This window comes from Poeciliopsis prolifica, unplaced genomic scaffold, assembly GCF_027474105.1.
Source record: "Poeciliopsis prolifica strain line A6 unplaced genomic scaffold, Auburn_PproV2 SCAFFOLD002, whole genome shotgun sequence".
In the NCBI taxonomy this organism is placed as follows: Eukaryota; Metazoa; Chordata; class Actinopteri; order Cyprinodontiformes; family Poeciliidae; genus Poeciliopsis; species Poeciliopsis prolifica.
In genome coordinates this window covers 24,295,000-24,320,002 of record NW_026562377.1, presented here as the reverse complement: position 1 = coordinate 24,320,002, position 25,003 = coordinate 24,295,000, and the positions used below count along the sequence as shown (strand labels likewise).

Sequence of the window (25,003 nt, the reverse complement as noted above, 5' to 3'; positions counted from 1 at the left end):
GGAACATGAGTCATTACCTCACTTAAAGGTCTTCGGCACTTTGATGGCATTCTTTAGAAGACTGCCTGCACTTATTGCTTCTCCGCCTAACACACACACACACACACACACACACACACACACACACACACACACACACACACACACAAAAACCAAAAATCACCTTCACGCTCTGATGTCGTTATCAGATTTGTTGGAAACAGCTGATGGAGTCAATTACCGTTTTATAACCATAAAACTTCTCACAATGCAAACTTCAATCTTTTGTTTCTATTCAGATGCCAAGAACTCCTTTAACCTCATCAGAAACTCTACAGTAATAGAAGGAGTATAACCCTTTCATCCCCCCCTCCCCGATATTTCTAATCTGAATGTTCCTGTAAGTTTTGAGGAGATTTTTTTTGTTGTATTCACTCAAAGAAAGGAGGAACCATCTGTTGTTCTCTGTAGCTGGCATCTACTTCTGGTGGTTTATTTCTGGGTATTCCTCTTTGCATCTCAACCCCCCCCACCATTTTTTTTTTAAAACTTCAAATTAGTTAACCAAATTTCTTCTCCTGGATGTACTTTCCAGCTCTCATCTTGAAATTCTCTCCACACTTGTCAGTAATAGACATTATTTAGCGTTTTCTTCCGCTGTGGCAGAATGTCGTTGGCAGGAAATCCCTGCCAAGTGTCCACTTCTTCACTGGTTTTCCACTTTCGTGACAACGCCACCAAACTTCCTGAAAAGATTCATGTTTCATATTACGACTAGAAAGGCCAGTTCACGTTGCTTTACCTTATTTGCAAAACAAGTTTCTGTTGAGAACTTCCCTTTCGTTGTCCGTCACGCTCCGTGGCGGCTGGTGAGCAGCAGCCATCGTTAACGCCGTCATAACGGCACCAGTTCCAAACGGCGGAGTGATTGTGTGACATTTCGTTTGTGGCCCTGTCACTTCGAAGATCAGATGCCTCTTTGTGATTAATCTTCGATTAGACAAAAGAGCGCGAGCTAATGAGACACTTTTTCAGAGGAGAGAGCGATCGGCTCGCTCGGCACGCAGTGACAGATGCGGCCCCTGGAGGCCGTCAGATTACTGGAGCGTGTTGTTGGCAAAACACAGCTATTAATGATGTGCCAGAACACTGAGACTGAAAAAAACATAAATGACATAAGGATGATGAAAAGATGTTTGAATGGAAACACATTGAAAGCTGTAAAAGAACATGAATTTATACTGGCATTTATACATTTTATTTTATCATTTTGCAGAGCATTTTTAAAAATGTAAATAACTGTAAATCGGGGAAATGTTGCAGTTTTTTTTCTATGCTTCCTCTTCTTTAAGGGAACTTTATGAGGTAAGTAATGAGAGACCAGATTAGATTAGGGATGTTCGGCTAAAATTAAAGCGTGTAGATATAATTGGTGAAATTTTATTCAGGTCAATTTCAGATTTTATCTGACGAACTTGAATTTTTTTTTTAAAACTTTTTTTAGTTTTACAGCTCTCTTATTGCCGCTGTGACTGTGGTGTCAGCAGCAGAGATTTTACCCCATCACTCTTTGAAAGAGCGGCGTTAACAGAGCTGCACGTATCAGTCCCCTGTGCATATTTCACACGGCTCATTGGCAGGATTAATTGCCAACAAGTCCCCTGTGGTCCAGGAACGCAATTACCAACTGACCCAAATCGCTCTCTTGGCCTGAAGTCACTGTCTCTGCTCTGACAGCTTTACACCTGAGACACAGTCTCCACATAACCTCGCACAAGGCCCCACACACACAGTCAGGCATCACGGCTCAATTTTAGGTTCCTCTGATAGGCGCAGTGTGTGCGGCGTAAGACGGAGAGACCTGACGGGTTCTTTTTTTTCCTTCTTTTTAACCCATTAGGCCGTTTTTGTGGTAAGCAAAGGTATCCGGTTACCTTGGGATTTCAAGCTCATGACTTGGGTCTCGTTTGTGGGTTTTGATATCTTCTTTTCAGGAACATGCGTCCTTTGAATTCAGACGGTATCTGTTGCAGATGGGGTGCCCTCGACATGAAAACGAAACGCTAGGTAGATGCCATCTGCTAGATAAGTTAGTACATTTTTTGTTTGGAGCTGAGGGTGATTAGATTTAGGGCGTTTTCACACCTGATAGTCCCGTACACTTGATTCTGGAGCAAAATTGAAACATTTGTTACATTTTCAGCTGCTGTGGTTTGCTTTCACACAACAAATCAAAGCTTTGGAAAAAAACTGTTCCAACCCCTCACCTGTGGTGGCGCTGTCCCAAGAAAGAACCAATGAAGGAAACAACAGGAATACCTCAGAAGACGACAAACACAGAATCCTCCTTCACAATTTGCAAACAAAAACAGAGTGGCGTCAGATTTTTAAGTGTTTGCAGGATTCATCTTTTGTCTTTAGCTGTCTTCAGACTCTTGAGTTTATCCATGTTGTATTTACCCAGAATGCCCAGCGCTATAGTCTGCTTCCTGCTTTTGGAGCGGTCTTGGATCCATATATGGACTCAAATAATCCCAGAGTTAACTTCAACCAAACAGAGAGTTAACTTCAATTCAAACAGAGAGGTTTTGTGAATGTGAATTTGTTTTCACATTCACACCTCCCCAAACTTTCTAGGTTAATGAACTAGAGTGTGATTAAAGCAGCTGGTGTGAATGCACCCATAGTGTTTGGAACAATAACAGCAAAGGGTTTCAGGATACTGCCAGTTCTGGATTAGACCAGCACAACATCTTGAGTCTTTCTCTTTTGGTCATTCTGTTTCAAATTTGCTTCTCTAGTGATGTCATTGCCCTGTTGATGACCCAGTTTTGCCAAGGCTTTTACTCTGACTTCATTTGACTCTGAAATACTTAAAAATAGAGAGGAGTTTATGGTTTACCCAACAGTTTTGGGGAAGGGAAAGGTGGTCTCAAGAGTGGCAACTCTCTCTGCAACAAATGACATCATTTGTTCATCGCCCACTCCCTGAACCCTGAACTCATAATGAGTGAAAAGCTGATTGACAAAATGGAAAAGTAAACAGAAATGTGATCAGCTGCATGTGTCAGTGACATAGTGGTTTGGGGACGAGGAGATTTTACTAATGGAAGATATAGATTTCCCACTAATCATCTAATCCAGGTGTCTGGATCCACAGAACCTGTGGCTCTGTGGACTTTCCACAATCACTCTTGAAATCACATTGGCTAAAAATTGGCAGGACCATTTAATGTTTTTAAATATAAAAAATGCAGATATATCTTTACATGGTAAAATTGGGGAATTTCCACAATAGAATGATGCTGAAAGTACTATTAATATATATATTTTTTAGAAAAAAAGTTTTTGTCATTAAGTTGAAAATTGTGTGCTGTGCTTTAACAAAATGTTCCACAAATATCAAATGGATAGAAAAATAAATTCATTATTTTTTTTCTAAAGTTTTAATAATGAAAAAAAAAGTGTCAAATAATAATTTGTGTTTTTTCAAAATGATTACTGAAATTAAATTGTACACCACATTTGGTGTCTCAGTGGAATCAGTGGAGGTTAAAAACTTATTTGCGAAATTGAGGAGATCATTTCAGATTTTGCTGTTTCCATCTGCTTCACTGGAGGGTTTCCTTCCTTTAGCCCTCATCTGCGTCAGTCCTTCAGCCTTCAGACAGAAAAGTAAAGCGTTTTTGAGCAACCAAACGATAAAAACAAATGTTGCAGTTACATAATTGATCCTTTCTCGTCATTCTCTGGAGCTCATTTCTGACGGCTCTCTCCGTCAGACGGTCCGCGGCTGAGTGGGAACGTTTACATATTGACAGGTTATTTTTGGGGTTTGTGTTGTTTGTCAGAAAGAGTCATCTCAGTGTGAATCCTTCATCTCGTCTGACACCTCCCATATTGTGGAACAGTTGCTCATACTGATTAACTTCTGTTTGCTTCCAGTCCAAATAAGCAGAGACGGAGCGGCGAGGCTTAGCTGGATGGAAAGCGTTTATTCACAGTACTGATGAGAGCACTCATGCGTGGTCTTCAGAGTATCGCTAATGCTATTACGAGTAAAACAGAGGGGCGGAGGGGACTTCCTCATGCTGTTGGACTGTCATAGCGTACAAAGAGAAGCCACCGCTTCCTTGTCCGATGTAATGAACTAGAGGGGGCAAAGGCTATCGTCTGGGCCTAAGTATTTTGTCCCAGAATCTACTTTATTAACAGATTACTTAATTGTGCGTATTTGTACTGTGCAGTCAGCGTTGACTCTTGGCCTCTGTGCTAAATCTGGATGGCTTGTGTCTGAGCTCCCCATTGACTGATTTTTACATTTTTTATTACTATTTTAAGGGCTTGTTGGGTGAAAACTGAGGGCAACACAAACCTTTTGTATGAAGTTTGAGGTCACTTGTGTTAATTTCACATGGATCCATCACAATAGTAACATTCCCTAATCTCCTAAATTCTGTCAGTGGAACAACTTTCACACAAACATAAAAAGAATGGAAAAAAAAAACAGATAAAATGTCACATATTTGTTCTGGTACTCAATATGGACACCAGTTACTAGGGCTGCAGCTGCTGCACCTCACCTTAGATCGTTCACTGCAGTCTTTGCACTGTAAGACATTGACTTGATCAATAAGTCACATTTTTTCATTTTTCATGTCGAACTTGGGATGGAGTGGTATGAAAATTGTCATAAGATGATTACTCTGCACACATTTATAATGGCCATAAATTTTTAATAAAAAAAAACTGTTGAAAATATCAGATGAGTAATCTTGCATGCTATAATTACAACAGCTTATTAGGTCCATAATAAGAAAAAAAAATATATTTCAAGAATAAAGTCATAAAACAATGAAAAAAGCCATAACATATGGACTAAAGAATTACAAGAATAGTCAAAACAATAGAAGAATAAGATTATTTTGAGAATAAAGTTAAATTACAAGAATAAAGCCATAATATTATAACCATTCTAGTAAATACTTTCTTTTCATACCATTTCAACTCATATTATTGCTTTATTCTCTTAATTTTATGAGTAATCTTAATCTATTTTTTAAGTGTTCTTAGCATAGCCATAATACTCTGTCGTACTACAATAATGTACAGAGTGGATAGTATATTTATTTTATATTTTATTCACACATTGATACTTCCATATAACATTAGATCTGTTTTAGAACTAAAAAAGGGTGTCCAAAATGTGTCGTGTGGGCCATTTGAGGCCCTCTTATTGCTTTTAGGTCGAGATCTCACTGATTCAAAGCCCTTTTAAAAAAGATGCAGACAAATAATGTTTCCAAAATGTAAATTGTTTGGTACAGCACAAAGTATTTGTCTTCGACTAGCTGTGTGTTTTTTGTTTTTTTTGCTTGAATTACCTTCTTTTACCAAATACATGTGCAAGGCTGTTCGCAAAATTACATTAAAACACAAAATCTTCTCTGTGACATAATCGGCCTTCAAACTGGGCCTTGGAAGGATGCAGACCCTGGAAATGCCCACAGTGTGTGATCAATGAAACTCTGTTCTTGAAAACAGCAACAAGAAAAAATGGCTTCTCAGTTTTGCTCCAAACATTGCTGAAACCTTATCTTGTCCTGATTACACCTCTGATGCTTACTGCTGAGGCCGGTCAGACGCAAGATATGTGTTGAGCCCCAGCCGGTGTAGTCAAGTCAGTTTTTAACAGCTATTTTACTTTTTTAAATGCCTCTTGGCAAGTAGTTTATACTTTTCAGCTCATTAGTTGCTTCATTTTAGTATAAATAGGTCTAAATAAAACTGTCTGAATTCACTCAGCTGTGTTGCGCTGCTTTTCTTCAGGGGAAGGTCTCTTGAATGAACAGGCGGTCAGGAAAACAGTCTTTTCTAATAATCCCACTGACAGCGTTCCCTGTTGCCCTGAGGCAGATTCCCGTTTGCCCCGCTGGCTCTGAATGGGGCCCACGCTGACTAAGAAACCATCAAGTTGTCAAATTTTGTCTGAATTTTTGGAGTTTACCCATAGGATCACATATAAAGTAAAGCTCAGTAAAAAAGGTGAAGGCATTACCAAGGATGTGCAAGCGGTGCTGAATGATGAGCATGTTTGTGTCGGCTGTTGTTCAGCTAAAAAAATCACTCCGTAGCTTACAGCCAATGTAAGCGAAACAGCAGAGCAATCCGGACGGCAATGTGACGGCAAAGTTTTTCTAATTCTCTTTGAATCCCAGCCATCATGACCTGACGAATAAAGACCTTTTCAGAACTGAAATTGCATTTCTTTGACAGATCGTGGTTCTTTAGAATTGCTGTAATGGTCTAATATTCTTGGATGATCAGTTGTGTTTGATAGCGAATTACTTTATCTGAACATTTAATGGCTTTGATAATTCCAGCATTTAGCTCTTTGTCTTGTTGCCTTGGCCTATGGGACTAAAAAGACTATCAGAGGTTATCATAATGGGACTAGCGTTGAAGGAAATGGCCTCATTTTATTTAACTATGGAAAGAAAAAATATAAGTAAGACAGAACATTTTCAAGGATGTCCAGGTTAGATTGTAAAGCCACAGCGAGTTTTCCAATTGGTGATGAAAGTGACTTTGGAATGCTTAAATTAATACAACTTTACTGTTTTTTTCTTCTTCTGGCAGTATAATAATTTAGTAGCACATGCATAGTGCTGCTCAGCAATGTCAACCATCATATCATAGCTTTTACGTTACTCCTCAGGTTGACCAACATTAAATATGGGTTTGCATGTTTTTGAGAACGTCTTAAGAGATTTCACTGAATGTATATTAAGTTGGAGTCTCAAAACCGGAGTAAAACCCTGGAATACCCATTGTATTCTGGGTATTCCAGATTAGAATAGGTCCAGTTGTTGTGGACGGTGCCAATATTAGGAAGATTATGCCAAAGAAGATCCAAGACATGGCTGACTCTTTCTGACTGATGCATGATTTAGTATAACAGCTTTTATTACTGCATTAGCTTTTAAATCAGACAATAACTACCATATTGGAAGGATCCAAGGCCACTGCGTCCAAATACACTCAAACAATCATCTGTGACTTTTTGAACTTTTATTTGGAAGTTTAAGAATTTAACAGAGTCGCCATTGGCTGATTTAGGACACTCGAGCATCTTCCTGTCCACAGCGTCAGCATTCACAAAATCTCTTTGAAAACACTCAGATAAACATTTAATATCCATTCATCCACTATCAAACACGCTTATCCTAAGTGGGGCCACCAGGCGTACTGGTGCGGGTCTCCAGCAGCGATGGAGTGAAAACTGGGGTTTGGACTGGACATTTAACATAATTATTTTTCTATTTAATTGTTTTCAATTGATTTAGATAGGCTGTTTGCTCCTGGACAGTCGCTGAATGCTGCTGTTCCGCGAGTTTTATTTTGAACGTTTTGGCCGGGAAATGTTTCTGAACAGGCTAGTTTGTCTCTACAGTGAGCTCTCTACAGTGAGCTCTCTTTCAGGCAGCTGGCGAGCAGTGTGCAGCAAAACACGGAGGAGGCTCAGAAATAATATTCCCTACAGCTAGAAAGAAACCCACCAGTAATATTTGAGCTTTCTCAACAATAGGAACAGTTGGATGGGTTTTTATTTATCTATATTTTTTGTAGTTTTTGAGGCTGTAACCTTCTAAATCCCTGACGTAACTCGATACTCATGGCTTCTCAGTTTTGCCTCAAATAGTCAGGACAAAAACGAACGGATGTGAAAAACAGCAGAGTGGAGCTGTTTGATCGGAAAGCAATGGATTATATATTTCTGATCAAAATGATATTGATAATATGATTGGATCCTGCCTTGTTTGTTCTCTAAACCTTACTCAGATGTATTAAATATTATGTTTGTTCTTTATTAGACATATCAGTAACTGAACTCCCTCTCCTATTCAGACTGGTATTGTAGTCCAACTGGTTTGCCCCCAGCACTTTGTATTGCTGTTTGTGTTGCTGAAAATGTGCTATATAAATAAACGTAGCTTTGCAATTTATTTCCACCTTGATCTGATATAACTATATCCTCGTTTATTTCTGTTTTAAATGTGTTCATATTTTTTTGCCAGAGGACAGACGTACTCTGGACTACCTGCCCTGCAGAAATAGAGACTGGACATGTTCTTTTGTTAAAATGTACTTTATTGTTTATTTTTAGGTCAAATTTGTTATTTCATTTTATCTTGTTAAATATTAATTTGTTTATATTGCTTGCTTTTTATTTAGGCGTTCCTATGGCATTTGTAATACAGGTTCTTCCAAAAACTTTCCCTAATCTGATTTTTTTTTGAAAAGAAAAAAAAAACCCAGTCGTCAGTTACCCAGTAGCTAACGTGCAACAATCTTTTCCGCTCCAAAACAAACCTTTATTCATCTCACTTCTTCGGAAAGAGTTGCTTAACAGAAAATCGGTGCGGAACATTGCGAGCTGGATCCCGTCCAGGCAGAACATAAGCACCTGTCAGAGTGGGAATCCTCAAGGTTAATTAAAACATTAGCACTCACTCAATCTGCTGCAGGTAAATGAAGGTCTGTATAATTATGTCTTAAAGATCTTCAGTTAGTAGTTGTTGTCTCAGTCTAATCTACAAGGACAGATGGTTCAATCTGCTCAGCGGACATGTAAAGTCCAGCAGGTCATAGATGTGAGTATTTCACAGTTCTGCGCTCTCAGCAGACACTAGGTAAGAACAGCAAGTGCCAAAGTTTGTAAAAGCACTCCTACCCTTACTAGTAGTTCTCAGTATCTTACAAAAACCTAAATTTTTACTTAGTTTCTTAGTATGATGCAGGTTGGTAGGAGTTTAGGAGCGGTTAATAAAAATAGAATCTGCATAAGAAACACTGCAGTGTTTTTGTTACTTGTAATAATAGTTTCTCCAAATTTGTTCCTCAGATTGTCCGCTGCTCGGCGCCCATACTATGGGACCTAAACAAAAATAACTCTACATGAGAATTTGTGTATTTCTCTGTTTTTACAATAATTAGGAAACAACAATTCCTCATCAAACCTGAACATTTAGGAAGGTAAAAGAATATCTACCATATATTGACAATAGTCGCTCAAATACTGGGCAACTGTTAGGGCGCAAAATTATTATGTGTCTATATATAAAAAATATATATATAAATTCTCATTTATGCATCAGAGCACCTCTCCCTGACCTTTTAAATTATTTAACTGAAATCACAACAAACACATAGGTAATAATTTTCAATTTGGCATTAATTTCCTGAACAGAAGGGGGGGTGGAAATCAGATTTTGAAGTAAATTTTATTGGTGTAGCTGTAGTACATAACAGTAACAAGGCAGAACAAAGTGCTTTACATTATAAAAAACAGCAAGCACTCACAAATTATGAAACAAGGAATAAACATTACATTTTGTCAAATGTCATCAAAACCAGTAAGCAATTACACATGAAATATGTTAATCAATATTCCATTTATTACTGATAAAAGGCGATGCTAAACATGTGGGGCTTTAAAGGAGCTCAGTGTTTCAGCTGTTTTACAGTTTTCTGGAAGTTTGTTCAAGATTTGTTATGCATAGAAGCTGAATGCTGCTTCTCCGTGTTTGGTTCTGGTTCTGGGGATGCAGAACCAGAACCAGAAGACCTGAGAGGCTGACCTATGAAGTCTTTATTGCTGTAATCAATGTGACTACAGATAAACAAATGGATGAGTTTCTCTAGGTCTTGTTTGGACTTTTGTCCTTTAATCCTAGAAATGTTTTTCAGGTGATAGAAGACCGAATTTATCACAACTTTTAAGCTTCTTTGGACCTTAAACCTCGGTAATAAGTACCTCAAAATGGTGATGTAATTATTGTGCACACAGTGTAGAAGTAATATTTGTGTGCCAATGCCAGGTTCAGGCTGCTGCTGAATCTGAATACTGCCTCTCTGTGTCTGACTGCGTGCTTGCAGATAAGCAGTATGTTGGGGGGAGAAATAGAGAGCATAGAACTTCCAGAACTCTGCTTCTCAAAATTAAGATGGGGGGGGGAACCAAGTAAACTTAAGGAAACGAGACCTAGTTGTCGGCTGCGCGTCCTCAAAATATTGTTTTCAACTTGGGCGGAGAGTATAACAATCCAGAAGTGGCGCCCACCAGTAATTATGATGCGAGTACAAAGACTCCTTCCCCCCTTTCCAAAGGGAGAAGGGATGTGTAGGTGTATTAATTCCCGTTCCTTCCTGCTTCCTCGACTTGGAAGTTCAGATTTAGAAAAAAAAAATAGCCCACCCTCCCCCTTGAAAGAAAAAAGGAAGAAAAGGCCCAAAAAACAAGAGCTGTCAGGTTGAGTGATGCCAATCGTGCGTAGCATCTGTGTTCCCACTGCTGCTCCCTGTAGTATATGCCACACAGTGGCAATGTGGGAAATTGACACTGTCAATTTATCAGAACAAAAGCTTTCTTCAGCAAGAGGAATGCACATCTTAAGGCCCTGGAGACAAAAAAAAAAAAGAAATCCTTCCACCTTCCCTCTACACCCCACCCACCCTTACCTGCATCTAAACAGAATGTAGGACATTCACAACACCAGAAATAGCAATTTCACTCACAATTATCATTTTTGAATTTATCCCCTGCAGTCAAAACTTGGTGTTTCACTTCAGGAGGCAGAACTGCACTTTAATGTTAACTTTCTTTAAGTAAACAACTGAGGCGGAGACGGATTCAAACGGCTGCTGCAACCCGACACTGAACCACATTATTGATCTAGATAGGTCTGTTTTTTTTCTCTGGAAATTATTACTCATTTGTTAAAACTGACTGTCTCTATTGTGCTTCTTTCCAGGTGACTTGTCCTGTGATCCTGACCATTGTTAGTGTTGGTATTTAGGTAAGTTTTTCTAAATCTTTTGTTTATGGCCTTCTTGGCCTTTCAACCACAAAAACGCAGTTTTTATGACGAAAAACGGTTATTAATAAAAACTCCCACCAAAATAGAGATTACAGAAAAGTCTGTATTTGTATAAACAAGGGAAAATGGAGATTTAAGTCCCTCGCATTACAGTCTTGGAGAAATAATGCACCAATATATCCACATGCTTGCTTTGACATAATTCACAATTAATGTTTTTGTGTTTTTTTTTATACGTTTATATTCTAAAAATAGTTCAACCTACAGATTTGTGCACACAAGTAAACCTCCTGGTGTCATGTTTAATTCCTTACATAAAGTCATAGTTGTTTTGAAGCAATCTGATTGGCTGATTGGTTTTGGCTTTGCGCTACACTGCCCCCTATGGATTTGGCATGCTAAAAACAACGCAGATTTGTATTTGAACGGGTGAAATCTTTCCCGAAGCCGATCCAGTGTGTACAATAATATTTTTAAAATAATGTTATAGAGTAATTAGTTTTTATAAAGGCCCTATGATGAGTGTACTATTCAATGCCTTAACTTAACTTACTATTAAAAATGTATGACCTCCGTTAATCCCCAAAAGGACATTTAAAGAATTCAGCTTAGTTTCTGCAGTGTTTTCTTTCCTTTCATCAGCATAACACAGAGAAGCCAAATGATAAGAAAAAAAACCTTTTTAGTGTTTTTAGACTTTGGTGAGCTATACAAACGTGCCATTTATGCATAGATAGAAATTTGGAAAATTCTAATTAAGCCTCAAAAATTTAACAGGATGTATTAAAAATAGGTGTAATTCAAGAGTAAAATGTTCTTTAAGAAATTCATATCCTAATTAATTCCTAAGCAAAAAGATTTTTAAGTGTTAAACATTATATATATATATATATATATATATATATATGTAGATTTTACATTATAACAGTTCTGGCCTGTCATTGCTTTTCTGTCTGAGAAAGTGGCTAAAAAAAGCAACAAGTTGTCCTAATGAGATTCAGTGAGTGGTCCCATGATGTCGTCTTGGTTTAGTTGGGAAAAACAGCGACTCTCCAGTTCTAGTTTGATGTTTTTTCCAAGTTTAACAAATCTGCAGTCCTTCAGCCTCCTTGTTAAGCTAATCTAAAACCTTCTTTGAATTCTTTCGGTGGATGCTTTGAACAGATTGTCGTTACACGAGAGCTAATGTAGTTGCAAACTGTACTTTTCCAAAGGCGCTCGGAGACGTTTTTCCAGCGGTCAGAATTGATTACGATGGAAAGCCGAGCTAAAGAAGGAGAAACAGAATCATTTTGTTCGTTTTGGTTTTTATTGCAGTCACACCCAACTGCAATGATGTCCTGAACACAAGAGTCCTATGAGGAATAGAGTTGTGCTGCAGAGACTTCTTTCTGCAGGAAATGACATCACAGCACCTTATAGCTGCTCAAAAATGATATGCTTTCAGTTTTTTCAGAATTTATATGATCTCAATTTCACAAAATAAGAAAACAAGTGTATGTAAATGTGTGAATTTGAAAGAGGATGTTTTTTAAAAAAATCTAGACAAGTATCCTGACTTCTACTAAATAGAAGTAATTTAGGTAATTCTGACTAACCTAAAACAACAGATTTAACTTCAGACAGTGAGAAAAAAGTATTTAATAGGTGTATGTCTTCTGGTTTCAGATGTATATATCAGTTGGAGATTATTTTTTTGAGTTACAACTAACAAACAGAACAACATTGAGAACAGTAAAAATTCTACATTAATAATTTTCTTTTTAATTTCTTTTTAACTTCGTTGTTAGTAGAACCAAAAATACCCTTAAGCATTTATTGAAGTTGACCTGGGTGCACCCATTTGATTGTGATCACACTGCCACTTACTTTAGGTTACATATTTTTATTTAATTGTAATTATTTTGTAGAACTCTATTTTCACTTTGACATAAAATGGATTTGCTAAATATTGTGAACTCTGATTGATTTGTAGAAGCAATTACAAAGTCAAGAAAGGTTACAAACAAGCAAAAGTTCTTGTTTTGAATGTAAACGTCCATGTTAAAAGATTTGTTCTGTGCCAAATCAGTTTGCATATCTTGTTTTTAATTTTTTATTTTAAATCGAACATTAACGAAACAATTGATAAAGCATATTACTAAATAAAAAGACACCCGCTGTAGCTCTTGGGAAGCTTTAAGGTGGCTGCGCCTAGCAAAGAGTGTGCTGTAGTTGGATGTCAAAATGTTATATATTTTAGATAAAAACAGATGGTGAGGTGCTCCCAGGAGGGACGGAGCACTCCTTCAGTGAATGTGAAAATGTTGAACAGGTGGTCAAAGAAGCTTTATTCACTTCTGCAGCTCTTAATTGCTGATACTGATTTGTTACCTTGGAGAAAACTCGGCCCGTGTCACGCAGCACAGACTGGGAGACGCTGGCACATCTTTTTCAACATCATGTTATAGGTTTTCCAAACACGGCCACCGGTGAAACTCTGATTTGGTCATGTCACACAGACTCTTTTTATACGTATTGATAAGTAAACTGATGCTTAATTGATTGGCTGTTGAGAAATTAAGTGTCCCTTAACTACTCCGTCCACTATGCCTGCATTCTAGAAACATTGATGCTTCCAATCAAATATCAAGATGAAATATTTTTTCTCTCCATCTGCTCATAAATACATTATGAGATGCTTTGAATGCTCTTTATGTTCCATATTAATGTGTTCTTCAAAAGAGTCTATTACTACCCTCAGATTATGTGCATTAATATCACCATAGAAACACGGTTTGCATTTAACAAGATGTGTTTGTATGTCAGGGTCATCAGGGAGAATATTACATAGTGAAAGAGTAAAGGGAGGCTGTCAGGGTCCTGCTGCTTTTTAAACCAGCGTAGAGCCAGTTACCTTCAGCTTTAGTGACAAAAACAGTCGCTCTGTCAGATTTTGTTTTCAGATTTTGTATGTCTCTTAATTGAGATGAGCTGATGATGGTTCAGAAAGTACAGCAAGGTTTGTGAGCTAAAAATTGTCCTGCTACTCCTATGGTTTAAAGTGCTTCTTCAAGAAGCACCAGAGAAGGTCCATGCTCAGTTTCCTTTGTGGAGTACAGAGAAACAAAGCCCCTCCCTCACTTGTTAGGAGGGAGAGGCATACTGACTTCTTGTCAGTATGTTGAAATAAAGCTATTACAATTTTTCCCTTGAAGATGAGAAAGACAAAATCAGGTGACCAAATGACTTTGGTTGAGAAAAACAAGCAGTGATGATGTGGAAACTAAGGGAACATCACTCATCACTCTTATAACAATAAATTTGGCTCGCTAACGGCAACATGTTTGTAAAGCAAAGTAAGATTTGCAAACTGATTTGGTACAAAAAAGATATTTTAACAAGGTCCTTAACATCCAAAACAAGATACCACAGGCTTGATACCACAGCTTGTCAAAATGTTTGTGAAGTGTATAATGATTCAAATGTAGTGTTTATTCTGTTTTTCTTAAGATGTGGATCAAAATAAAAATACCAATTATTTAATGCTATATATATATATATATATATATATATATATATATATATATATATATATATATATATATATTATAGCATTAAAGAAATGAATTTTGAAAATTGGGCCTCTGTCTCTTTAAAAACTCCTGATCTTTCTAAAATGCAGAGTTTCGGCTTTTAACAAGGTTTTTATCAGTGTTTCTCTCAGAAATGGCTTTTATAATGAGCTCAGCAGATACTCTGTTCCACCAGGTGTTTGCTAATTGCTGCTGGCTAGTCTGAAGGAGCCGCTCTGTGAGGCAGAAGCTCGGAAACTGGAGCTCAGAGGAGGAGCTTCGTCCCCGGAGGCGGGGCTAGGTCCACCCATGCATTTTGCACAGCTGAGTGGTGGACATGGTAGAATAAAGGATTTTTTTTGTGTGTGTATCTTTTTGATGAGGGAATAACATTGTAACATGATGCAAATCTCCAAAAAAGTCAATTTTACATAATACAATCCCTTTAAATATCATGAGCCAATAAAATAGCAACGTTTACACCCAAGATTATCGCACTCGGAGAATTTAAGACCAATTGATGGTCTCCCATATTGTAAAGATAATATGTATTGTCTTTAGCCATTCAAATGACTTTTTTTAAATTCTGAAAATAAGAATAACACAGTTGGAAGAAAGAGTTAACTTTTATCATTTATTCTTATCTGATACACTTTATGAGGTTGCTTAAATTTCTCCAGCCTGTAATGCAGCTGAAGTGGACCAGCGCAGACCCGCCTCCACGAGTGGTGCTAACATAACTTCCTAGGGATGCTTCTTGGTTCCTCACTCTGTTTGTTTGGATTACTGGCTTGCAGCTCATCTGTTTGGGCCAGATCCTTGAAGCACGCATCAAATTGGCGGATGACGAGTGAGGCTGGCTGCCAGCTGAATTTTAAGAACTGTTTAGCTTCACAGTGGAGTTGCAAATGCTTAACTCTTTGTTGGATTTGACTGTTGCTGTAGCCAACGGGATCTTTAACTCATCTGACTGCAAGAGTTTATTTACACAGATAAATCCTCCCAATATTTGCTGGGCTGCAGCAGGAAAATAAATCTATTCCATCTTTCACAGAAGCACAGTTTTTGGTCTCCAAATTTGTGTAAATGGCCAGGCATTTGAATGATACATAAAATATGCCTTGGTGTGGTTTTTATTTGCTCCTTCTCTCATAATCGTCGTACATATTTTCATTTTTGTATGTTTCGCAACGTGCCATCTTTTGCTCTTGGCTGCTCATATCGCATGTCTGTCTGTCCTTCCATCCGATTTATAAAGATTCTGCTCAAACCTTACATTCCAAACATCCGGTGAGAGATTGTTCCCTTTCTTATCCAACAAACTGACTCAAAACTGCCAACTGAATTAGAAGTTGTTGCATATAAGAAGAGTATGCATTCTTTAGCGTTTGCAATAATCTAGATTTTGCAGTCATGATTTTATGATAGTAGTTTTCATGTTTTCTTAAAAAAGTGTATCTGTTTCTTAGCAGAGTTTCCTGGATGTAGTTTGTAAGATTTGCTAAGTTGCTAGAAGAGGGTTAGATTCTGTAGGATGTCCAAAATCAGATGAAGATAAAATAAATATACTGAAAGTCAATTTTCATTCCCTATTTACAATGCTATCAAAACCAACCAAAAACCAGTTTTTACAATTAGTTGAAAAACTGATTTCCTCCTTGTATTAACTGCTTATGCCACCCTCGGCTACAATCAAATAATAGGCAGTGAGATTTTCACGTTTCAGTCAAAGAATTCTGCCTCACTGCAGTTTGCAGGACTGCTTCAGGTTTAGGACTGCTTTAACTCACCCACGTTGAAAGATATTACAAGCATGAGTTGCCTAGTAAAAGTCTAGGCCACGTAATCAAAGCTGAAGACTTTTTTCAACCGTGGACTTACCGGTGTGTTTCCGATCATTGATACAAAATCTAAGAGCACTTAAAGCATGGGTGTGAAAATCCAGTCCTCAAGGGCCGGAGCCCTGCAACATTTAGATGTGGCTCTGCTGCAGCACACCTGAAAAGAATAATTAGGTCATCAGCAAGACTCTGGAGAACTGATCGACACAAGGAGGAGGTAATTAAGCCAGTTCATTCCAGTGTTTTGTACCTGTGGCACATCTAAAATCTGCAGGACAGCGGCCCTTGAGGACTAAAGTTTGACACTTGCGACTTAAAGTCTCGAACTATAACCGTAAGAGGGGAGATGAGAAAGACTGCGATAGTGCCAAGATTGTTTCCACTGCGCATATTGATGCATATTGATGCATATTGAGGTATATTTGGTGTTTGAACTATTAAAACAAGGAGTTCTAATCGTTTTATGGATTTTAGTTATTTACAGGTGATTGTGGTCCATAACATTGCGAATACATGTTGTCCACTGTATTTATCAACATACTGGGTGGAAATAAAATGTGATATTGGTAGCTTGCACGACCTAAACCTAATCCCTCCTTCTGTTATCCTGTCTTAGCCAAGCACATAAATTATTGTCTAAATCAAGCCAGTTCCAAACATGAGACACTGGACTATGGATGGTCCACAGCTGAGCTGAGATCCTCACAAGGAAACTGAGAGGCAGAAAACAAGTAAATAAGATGTGTTTAAGATGGAAAGATTAGATTAAAAGAAGCCCACAGTGATTAACGGCGTTGACATAGATACCCCGGGTGGATTTTGTTTTTTCTTTCCAACGGACCAGTGAGCTGGTTTGGATTACTTCTAAGCAGCTGAGACAAATAAACAGCAGAAGTTGTCAGTCAATTAAGCATAAAGCCTCCTTAAAAACAACTAGTTTAACTTTTGCCTTTCAAATAATCTGCTTTGGGTGTCACTGGGGGTCAGAGTGCTGCGGAGTGAGCAGTGGGGAAGATTAAGTAAGAGTCCAAACAAGTAGGAATGAGGACTGAGGCCCAAAGCCTTTAAATCAAGCCCCCAGCTCATGCTGTACAGATGCTTCTGGCCAAGCTGGATTTCAGCACCTTGTTTTTCTGCAAGAGAATCAAAAACATCTGATTTCTTTCAGTGCCGATCCACCGGAGCTCAAATAGGTCCCGTTTGTAGATTTTTAGTCTGCATTTATTTACCTTTAACGTTGTTCTGGAACATTTAACTATAAACACATTTGTTATGCAACGTTTGAAGTGATCCATGAGCCCGAGTCCAGGAGGTGTGGTGCCACAGTGCTGTGGCTCAGGACGGCTGTGACATTGTGTGTTTGTCCCTGTAAAGATGCTTCAGTGTTTACGGCTCAGAACCATTAGAAAACATGCTGATGCGGCGTCATTATGAAAGCCGAAACATCCAGGCTCTGGATTAGGGATTTGTTGACCATTACTAACTACAGCTGCTGTTTTAATAGTAGGAAGTAGCCTCCTTTTATCTGCTTTGAAGATTGAAATATTTTCAGAATATAGAATACTGACGTATGTTTTCATTACCATAAATTTCAGACTATTAGCCACTACTTTTAACACTGCAATGCGGCTAATGCACAGCATTTCAACATTGAGTTTTGAAAGGTTGGACGGCACAAGCTTGGGAGCGAATTTGCTCCGAGACGAAGGTGACGTTGAACGCGACAATGAATGAGAGACTGAGGAAGTGTTTATGAGGCTGCTCAATTTCAAAGCTGTTCAATCATCACCTTTTTTAAGCAGTTATATTACCGGACAAAGACATTGATGTACACATCTGTTTAAAAATGATAAAACCCATTAACTTTTAAAGGGTTTCTTAAAACTCTTTAAAAAATTAAGATTAAAAGGACGGCCTTTTAGCTGTCCAAGTTGCATCCTGTTAGAACGTGGACACCTGCAGCTTATAGACAAATGCTAACTGCCCCTTTAAATGCTAACTGCCCCTTTCGTGATCCTAAAACTGCACAAGTCCTGAACGGAGTGAAGGTCAGCCCTTGTAGTCCTCTCTTTTAGTCATGATTTAGATAAAAATAATAGTTCTCACAAGGTCATTATAGTTGAATCATATGGCTGTGTTGCCATGATAAATATTCATCTTTGTCCCTGTCATTTCTACAAAGCAATTTTCCTAATGTACTTTCTCACCATACAGGAATTAGTTGTCATCTTTTGTGAATACACCCTCCCCCCACAAGAGTTGAGACACTTTACAGTAAGTTCAGCTGCTGCTTGTTTTTTTTATAGAGTATGAGGAAACTCTGGCCTTGCGTGGCATGAGGAAGTCTTTGGCCACTAACCCTCTCATTGATATGCATCTGCAGCCAACGCGATACAGTCCAGCTCTGCCTGATATAACGAGGGAGAAGGAAATGGCACTGCGGCTGCCAACCCACTGTGCCCATTTCTCTGCCCAAGTGAAGGAATACCTTCAAGTCTTGAGAAAGGGGCAAAACACTACAGCTTTTTGTTTTCTTTTTTTTTTAATCTACATCTTTCACCGGGCCAAGCCCCCATTATGTTTGCACAATTGCATCGCAAAATCTCCATCTGCTGCAATTGCTTAAACGGCAGCTCAAGCATTTGATAAGAGCTCGGATGAATTTTTCTCAACTCATTCATCTGTGCCACGCTAAGGAGATTCCTGTGCAAAGTCATCTGTATTCAGTAAACAAAGTGTTATTGATGAGTTGATTCTATGTGGCTTTGGCAGTGAGGGACCTGGTGCGAGAGGATTATGTCCTTCAGCCGAAACCCAATAGAAGTTTGAATAAGGGGATAGATGTGCGCTGCTTATTGTGGCGAGAGAGGATAAGCCGTGTTCAACATTTCGACGGGAGCTCAATACGCGTGTGATATGAAAAGGTTTGAAAATCTGACTTGTCTTGGCTGAAAGTATGTCTCAGAAAGTTAAATCCACAAGTTTTACGGGAACGCCGAGCGTTTTCACCGTGTTTTCTGAGAACTGAGACTCGGTGCGTGTTGATAACAACTGGCGAAGTGATGTAACAGCCTCTCTGAGGTTTCATCTAGAGAACGACCCAAACAGTTTACTAAGGGAGAAAGGTGTAACTACTGCACCATATGGCAGAGGCTGGGAAGAATCCAGAAATCTGTTAATCCACCATTGGTACAGTGTCGGGATTATACCCTCTGCTACTTTCCTCTGTTTTTACATCTCGCTTTGCAGTTTGTTTTAAACCTGTTGTTATTCAGCCGGGAGAGATTTTCCACGGTGCTGTTATTTACAGCTACTCCAAAATACCCGATAAGTCAGCTTGTTGAGACCAAACCTCTAAGGAACAGATGGCTGAACGTCCTGTTTTCTTATTTTTTATGGATAAGGACAGCGGGAAGCTTTACATTTATTCTGGTAAAAAGAGAAATAATGGCATCTTTAGTTTAAATTAAGATGATTTCTGTCAACTTAAGTAACTGAAAAAATAAATGGTTTACCCTTCAACTCTGACCAAACTGGAAAAATCTGAAAAACTTGTTTTTCCTTTTCATTAAATATACAAAAAACAAGAATTCTCACAATTTTGGTCTAAAAATGATTCAACCAACTGTGCACATTTATACTAATACTGTAGTGATGTATATATATTTTGAGGCTGCAGTGAACATCCAGTATTCATAGATTCAGTATTCATAGATTCACTTGTTGTATGGAGCTAAGTTATTCACAGAAAGTTCACCTATTTGTAAATGTCTTCGTATATTTAAATAGGCACAATTTACTTGACACCTAATTGGCTGGTGTTTGTGAAGCAACCAATCAATGATTGTCATAGCAGAGGGTATAATCCCGACACTGTACCAATGGTGGATTAACAGATTTCTGGTGATCACCAAGCAAAATTAGCATTTTGCTTGGTGATGTATCAAAAAGAGCAGAGATAAGGAAGACTGTGTATGTTCACGTCTATGGTAGTGCCAAGATTGTTTCCACTTGTTAAGTTATGTTTGAACTATTGAACTATGTATGAACTATTAAAATAGGCAGTCATGTGTTTCCTAACCCATAATACACCACAGTTCTGCTGTCCCTCTATCAAATAACCTAAAATACATTTTCCCCCTTTGTGTTTTATTCCTTTAAATCAGAAATTGAACAAAATTGGAATCAGGTGGTGAGAGCTCAAAGAAAACCAAAATTAATATTGGTCAGGAAAAGCCTGATCGGTTCATCTTTAGTCTAACTGTTTGGATTTCTGAAACAAGTTCAGTAAGTGAAACCTTGTTGTATTATGTGGTCACTTAGTTTCTGATTTTATGAACTTTTCAAACTTTCTGCAGCCCTGCATTAAACTTTCCAAGGTCAGGTTTCCTGTCAGAGTACTGCCGTACACTCTCAGTGCTTCCGGAATGAAATTTATTTTCATGAATCTTAGAGAATAACATCAAGAACTTGCTTTGCTGATAAATAATAAAATTACAAACCATGACATCAGGTTAAACGCATTACTTTATTCAAAGAGTTATCAGCTGTCAAAATGTGACTTTTATTCTTGCAGGTGAACTGCAAACAGTGAAGAAACTGTAACATTAGAAGGTAATCTAGTTTTCATTTGTCTGTTTTGTTAGTGTGTGGAATGTTGTGTAACACTGAATGAGAACTGAAAGAACCACCTGTATGTTTTTCCTTTTTTGTTAAAACTCTTCGAGGATGAAGGCTTGAACATTTCAGAACTTTTTCCAGTAAGGTAGACGACATCTTGAAATTGTTAGTTTCATTAAATAGTTGTATGAAAAGACTTTTCAAGTTTGTTTGTTTAAAGAGAAAAAACTTCTCAGGCTTTCTTTACTTGAGTTTTTTAATTCAGCAACTTCAGCTTCAACTTCGATTAAATTGACTTAACTGTATTTAGCACTTATATTAAATCAAAGATGATTAGTTCAAGAAATTTTTAGAAAGTTGCTTCAGCTTATTATATCAAGTTGACATAAAATTTAACATTTAACATTTTAACTAATTTCTAAGTCAACGTTGTGATGTAAATTTTATGCTCGGAATTGTTATTCCCTTTTAAATTATAAATTATATTAGTGAGTCTAAATGAGAAACAAAGTCTTATGGATATTTCATTCAAGTCAAATTATTTTTGAAAATTCTTACATTAAAATTTTACAAATGTCCGCCAAAACACAGATGCAAAAGGTAATTTCTAACTTTTTAAATTTCATGCTATCAATTATGTTTACATTTTTCTAAAGAAAAAAATCAGTAACATCATGGAATGTTACTGAAAACAATCTAATATATACTGTCACATCACTAATTTCCTGTGGGCCAATATTTTGACTTTTATAAAAACAATAATCAATAAAGATGAATAACAAGGTATTTGGATTCAAAGGGAAATCATTTCAGTTCTTTGAACAAATGGCAGCAAATAACTTAAATGGCTTCCATGTATCTTATTAGAGAAACTGGTGAAATTTTTAGGTGAACTATAAGAATGTCTTTGGAAAGCAAATGAGGTGATCACCGTTCACCAATCCCTTTTAAAATTCTTGATTGCATAATATTTTCTGTAGGTTTTGGGACGTCAACGCTCGTCTTTTCAACGTCAAATCACATTAGTGTTACAAAGACATGACTAAATGCGTAGCAAATCTCATTATCAAAGCAGGGAGCCAACCCGAGCAATCCAGCCTTCAGAAGTTTTAAATAAACCTGATTCAGAATTGATTTATAGCTTCTTATCCCGCACATATACAATTATAAAAACACACACATCTGACAGCGTGAGCCCTCAAATTGGAAGCTTGCCTCCATCTTGTTTCACCGCTCGAAACCCTCACCAACCGAGCAGTCACAGCTGCGCAGGCAGACAATTGACTTGTTTGTGAATTTCGGGATTATAATTAACTCTGTCCGACATCGAAACGTGTCCTTTTGCAATTCACGCTTTCGCCGTGAGAAAAGAATTCCAGGCCATCTGCGTCGTCATAAATTACGTTCCAGAAAGCATTTAGAGAGACTTTGTTGTTTTTTCTTCCCTCTGAGAAAACCTAGTAAACTTAATTACTGCCTTTCTGAACTAAGAAGAACTCCTGTGTACGTTTGTGTCCTTCAGATTAAATTTCTAGTATGAACCACCTGTAGAAAGAGAGAGAACATGTTTTCAACTAAGAACTTGGTCACCTCCCAAGAATGGTTCGTTTCCAAACGGAAAGGCAGTAATTAACACATCAAGGTTAAAGATGGATTCATTTTAATTTTCTTGACCTTTTTGCAGGTAAGTTTTAGTTTATTTTTTTTTTTTAAATCTCTTTGTTTCATAAGCAATCATTTTCTCTGATCTGAGCCCTGGGTTAACGCTCAAATGAGGGCAATTAATGACTGATTGATGTGATGCTTTATCTCTGCCAGGCTTTCACTGCTGCTATCTCCCAGATAGCCTTTGCTCTGTTGACTTTGCCCCAGTGTGCTCCCAAACCAAACGCTCTCATTAGCGACCTATCCGAGAGTGACACGTGGCGCTCCGGGCCACCGTTGAATAACGGGCCTTTAGTTGATTTTGTTTGGGGCTGTCGTTTTGTGCAGCAGAGCTCTAAAGTATTTTTGGAGGGCGAGGACAAATGTTCTCCACTTAAATACATTTTTACCTTGCCGCATATACAATAATACAGCAGCACGATAGGTAAGAGGTGTGTGTTACTGTGAGCGTAAAGAACCGATCACAAAAAGACGCTTGTTTTCAAGATGTGCTGTTCATCTTTAGAATAGTCAAGGATCAAAAGTCTTGTTTAAATTTGTAGCTGTAATGTTTCATTCAATTTGTTTGTTGTAGCCCAGACAGGGCTGAACATTAAATGAATAACAATACATATCGAAATAGACACGTGATCGATTTCAATACGTAATACGTCTTATCAAATATTCAATAATTTCCATTAAGAAGCATTCTGGGGATGTAGGCTGAGGAAAGGCTTTATATGCTCAGCCTCTCACAGTTAACTAAGTGAGGTTGGTGGCATCACTTTTTGGTTACTTGTGCAGCAGCAGTTTCATGTTTTGCCACCGTTCCCCCATAACTGCTTAAAAAGTAAAAAACAGCGTGGAGCTAAGAAAAGAGAAAGTGCTGGTAGCTTCAGTAACTGTTCAAGTCCACATTTACCACTTTTGGCTTCTTCTAGTGCAGGATTATGGCGCACGCCTCACATCACTCGGATGAAATGCAACATGACTGTTCAGACTACAGTTAAAATTCATTTTCCCAAGAATTTAACGTCTTTTTAAAAAAAAAAACAATAAACAATAAGTGTTTTATTCAGCTAAATGCAAAAACACAATGTGGACCTCTGTTCTCAACCACTGTTGAGTCAGTAGTAGTAAAAACATCCAGCTTGGAGCTGTTTGTGTTGCTGCTGCTAACATTGCTGCTCATGAGTTAGCGAATGGACAAAGATTAGGAACAATTCTGATTTGTAAAGCATTCAGAAGCATTCAGCATTTGTAAAGTCAGACATACATAAATCTTACACCATGTGGTAAATTTAGGAGGTGAATTGATGACATTTCTCATCCAGACTTGATTCTGTCATGTTGCACTTCTTCCATACCGTCTCAGGCACATATTCTGGATCCGGTTAGAGGTCATTCATGACGAGTCTGCACCGAGAAGAAGTCATTGTGATGCAGTAAAAGAGTCAGGATCTGTCGCTTACACTTGGGAAAGTATCCGAACGTGCATCACATAATTTTATCTTTTTAAACTTAAAACGACCTCTATCATTTTTTTTTAGCAAATGTCTGATCTAGGTTTATTTTATTCAAATTTATGGCTTTACAATGTCTAGAGAAGGTCTCAGATTTAATACTGGAAATTTATGCCATGTAGAAAATGAATAAAGATCTTGTAAAAGTAGAACTTTTTGACAGAATATCCAAGTTTTTTTCTTGTAAATATATCAAATTAACATTGAAATTTTTGTTTTTGGCAAAAAAAACAAAACATTCTCCTGCTGTATTTTTCTCTTCATTCTATAATGGAGCTAATACTCTGGTGTACATTAGTGCTGCATAAGGGAAAAAGGATGATCAAGTGTTAGCTTTGGCTCACTTTTGAATATGAACTACATGTGTTTGTTCTTAAAGAGCCTCAATCAGATATTTGTTGTGAATCTGACAATATAGATAAGTTGAATTAAAGTAAAATCATGGACTTTTCAGGATGACTTGGATATAAATCATAATATTTTTCTCTTTTTTTGCCAGTTGTTACAAAAATACAACTTTTTAAATGTCTTTTATTTTGGGCCCTATTTACCTTTTTCACTTGTTTAGTCCCATGACCAAATGTTAGCCTGCTAGCTCATCCACATATCGGCACTAATGATTGACAGTGTTGCACTTCTTCTGCTTATTGCTATTTATGTGAGCTCCCGTAGCTTTTCCAGCTTGATTAATAGAACTTCAGACCAAATAAGCTGCAGCGTTGGGAAGCTGAGATTGTTTGGTTTCTGCCATTCGTTCCACTGCATATGTGTGTGTGTGTGTGGGTCACCAGCACAATCATCTAAACCAGCGAGATTATTTTCTATCATTTGCCATTGATTCTCTAAAAAAAAAAAAAACGGTGAAACACACAGATTCTTCCTTTATTTGTTGATCCAGATATATATATATATTTTTTAAAGTATCTACCGCTGAGGTATGCAATACTCAGTTAAGGTTGTGT

General features: G+C 37.7%; 1 protein-coding gene across 6 annotated transcripts in view; it reads left to right on the top strand.

The window, feature by feature from the left end:
* lpp (LIM domain containing preferred translocation partner in lipoma) overlaps positions 1-25,003 on the top strand; it is a 166,442-nt gene that overhangs the window by 18,032 nt on the left and 123,407 nt on the right. For 5 of the 6 annotated variants that reach the window (XM_055050210.1, XM_055050184.1, XM_055050217.1 and 2 more), the window contains one exon: positions 10,794-10,838. The gene's annotated coding sequence lies outside the window, so the exon portion shown is untranslated. Of the gene's footprint in view, positions 1-10,793; positions 10,839-20,841; positions 20,869-25,003 lie in introns of those variants that run through there. The other variant, XM_055050227.1, reaches the window with a different exon arrangement.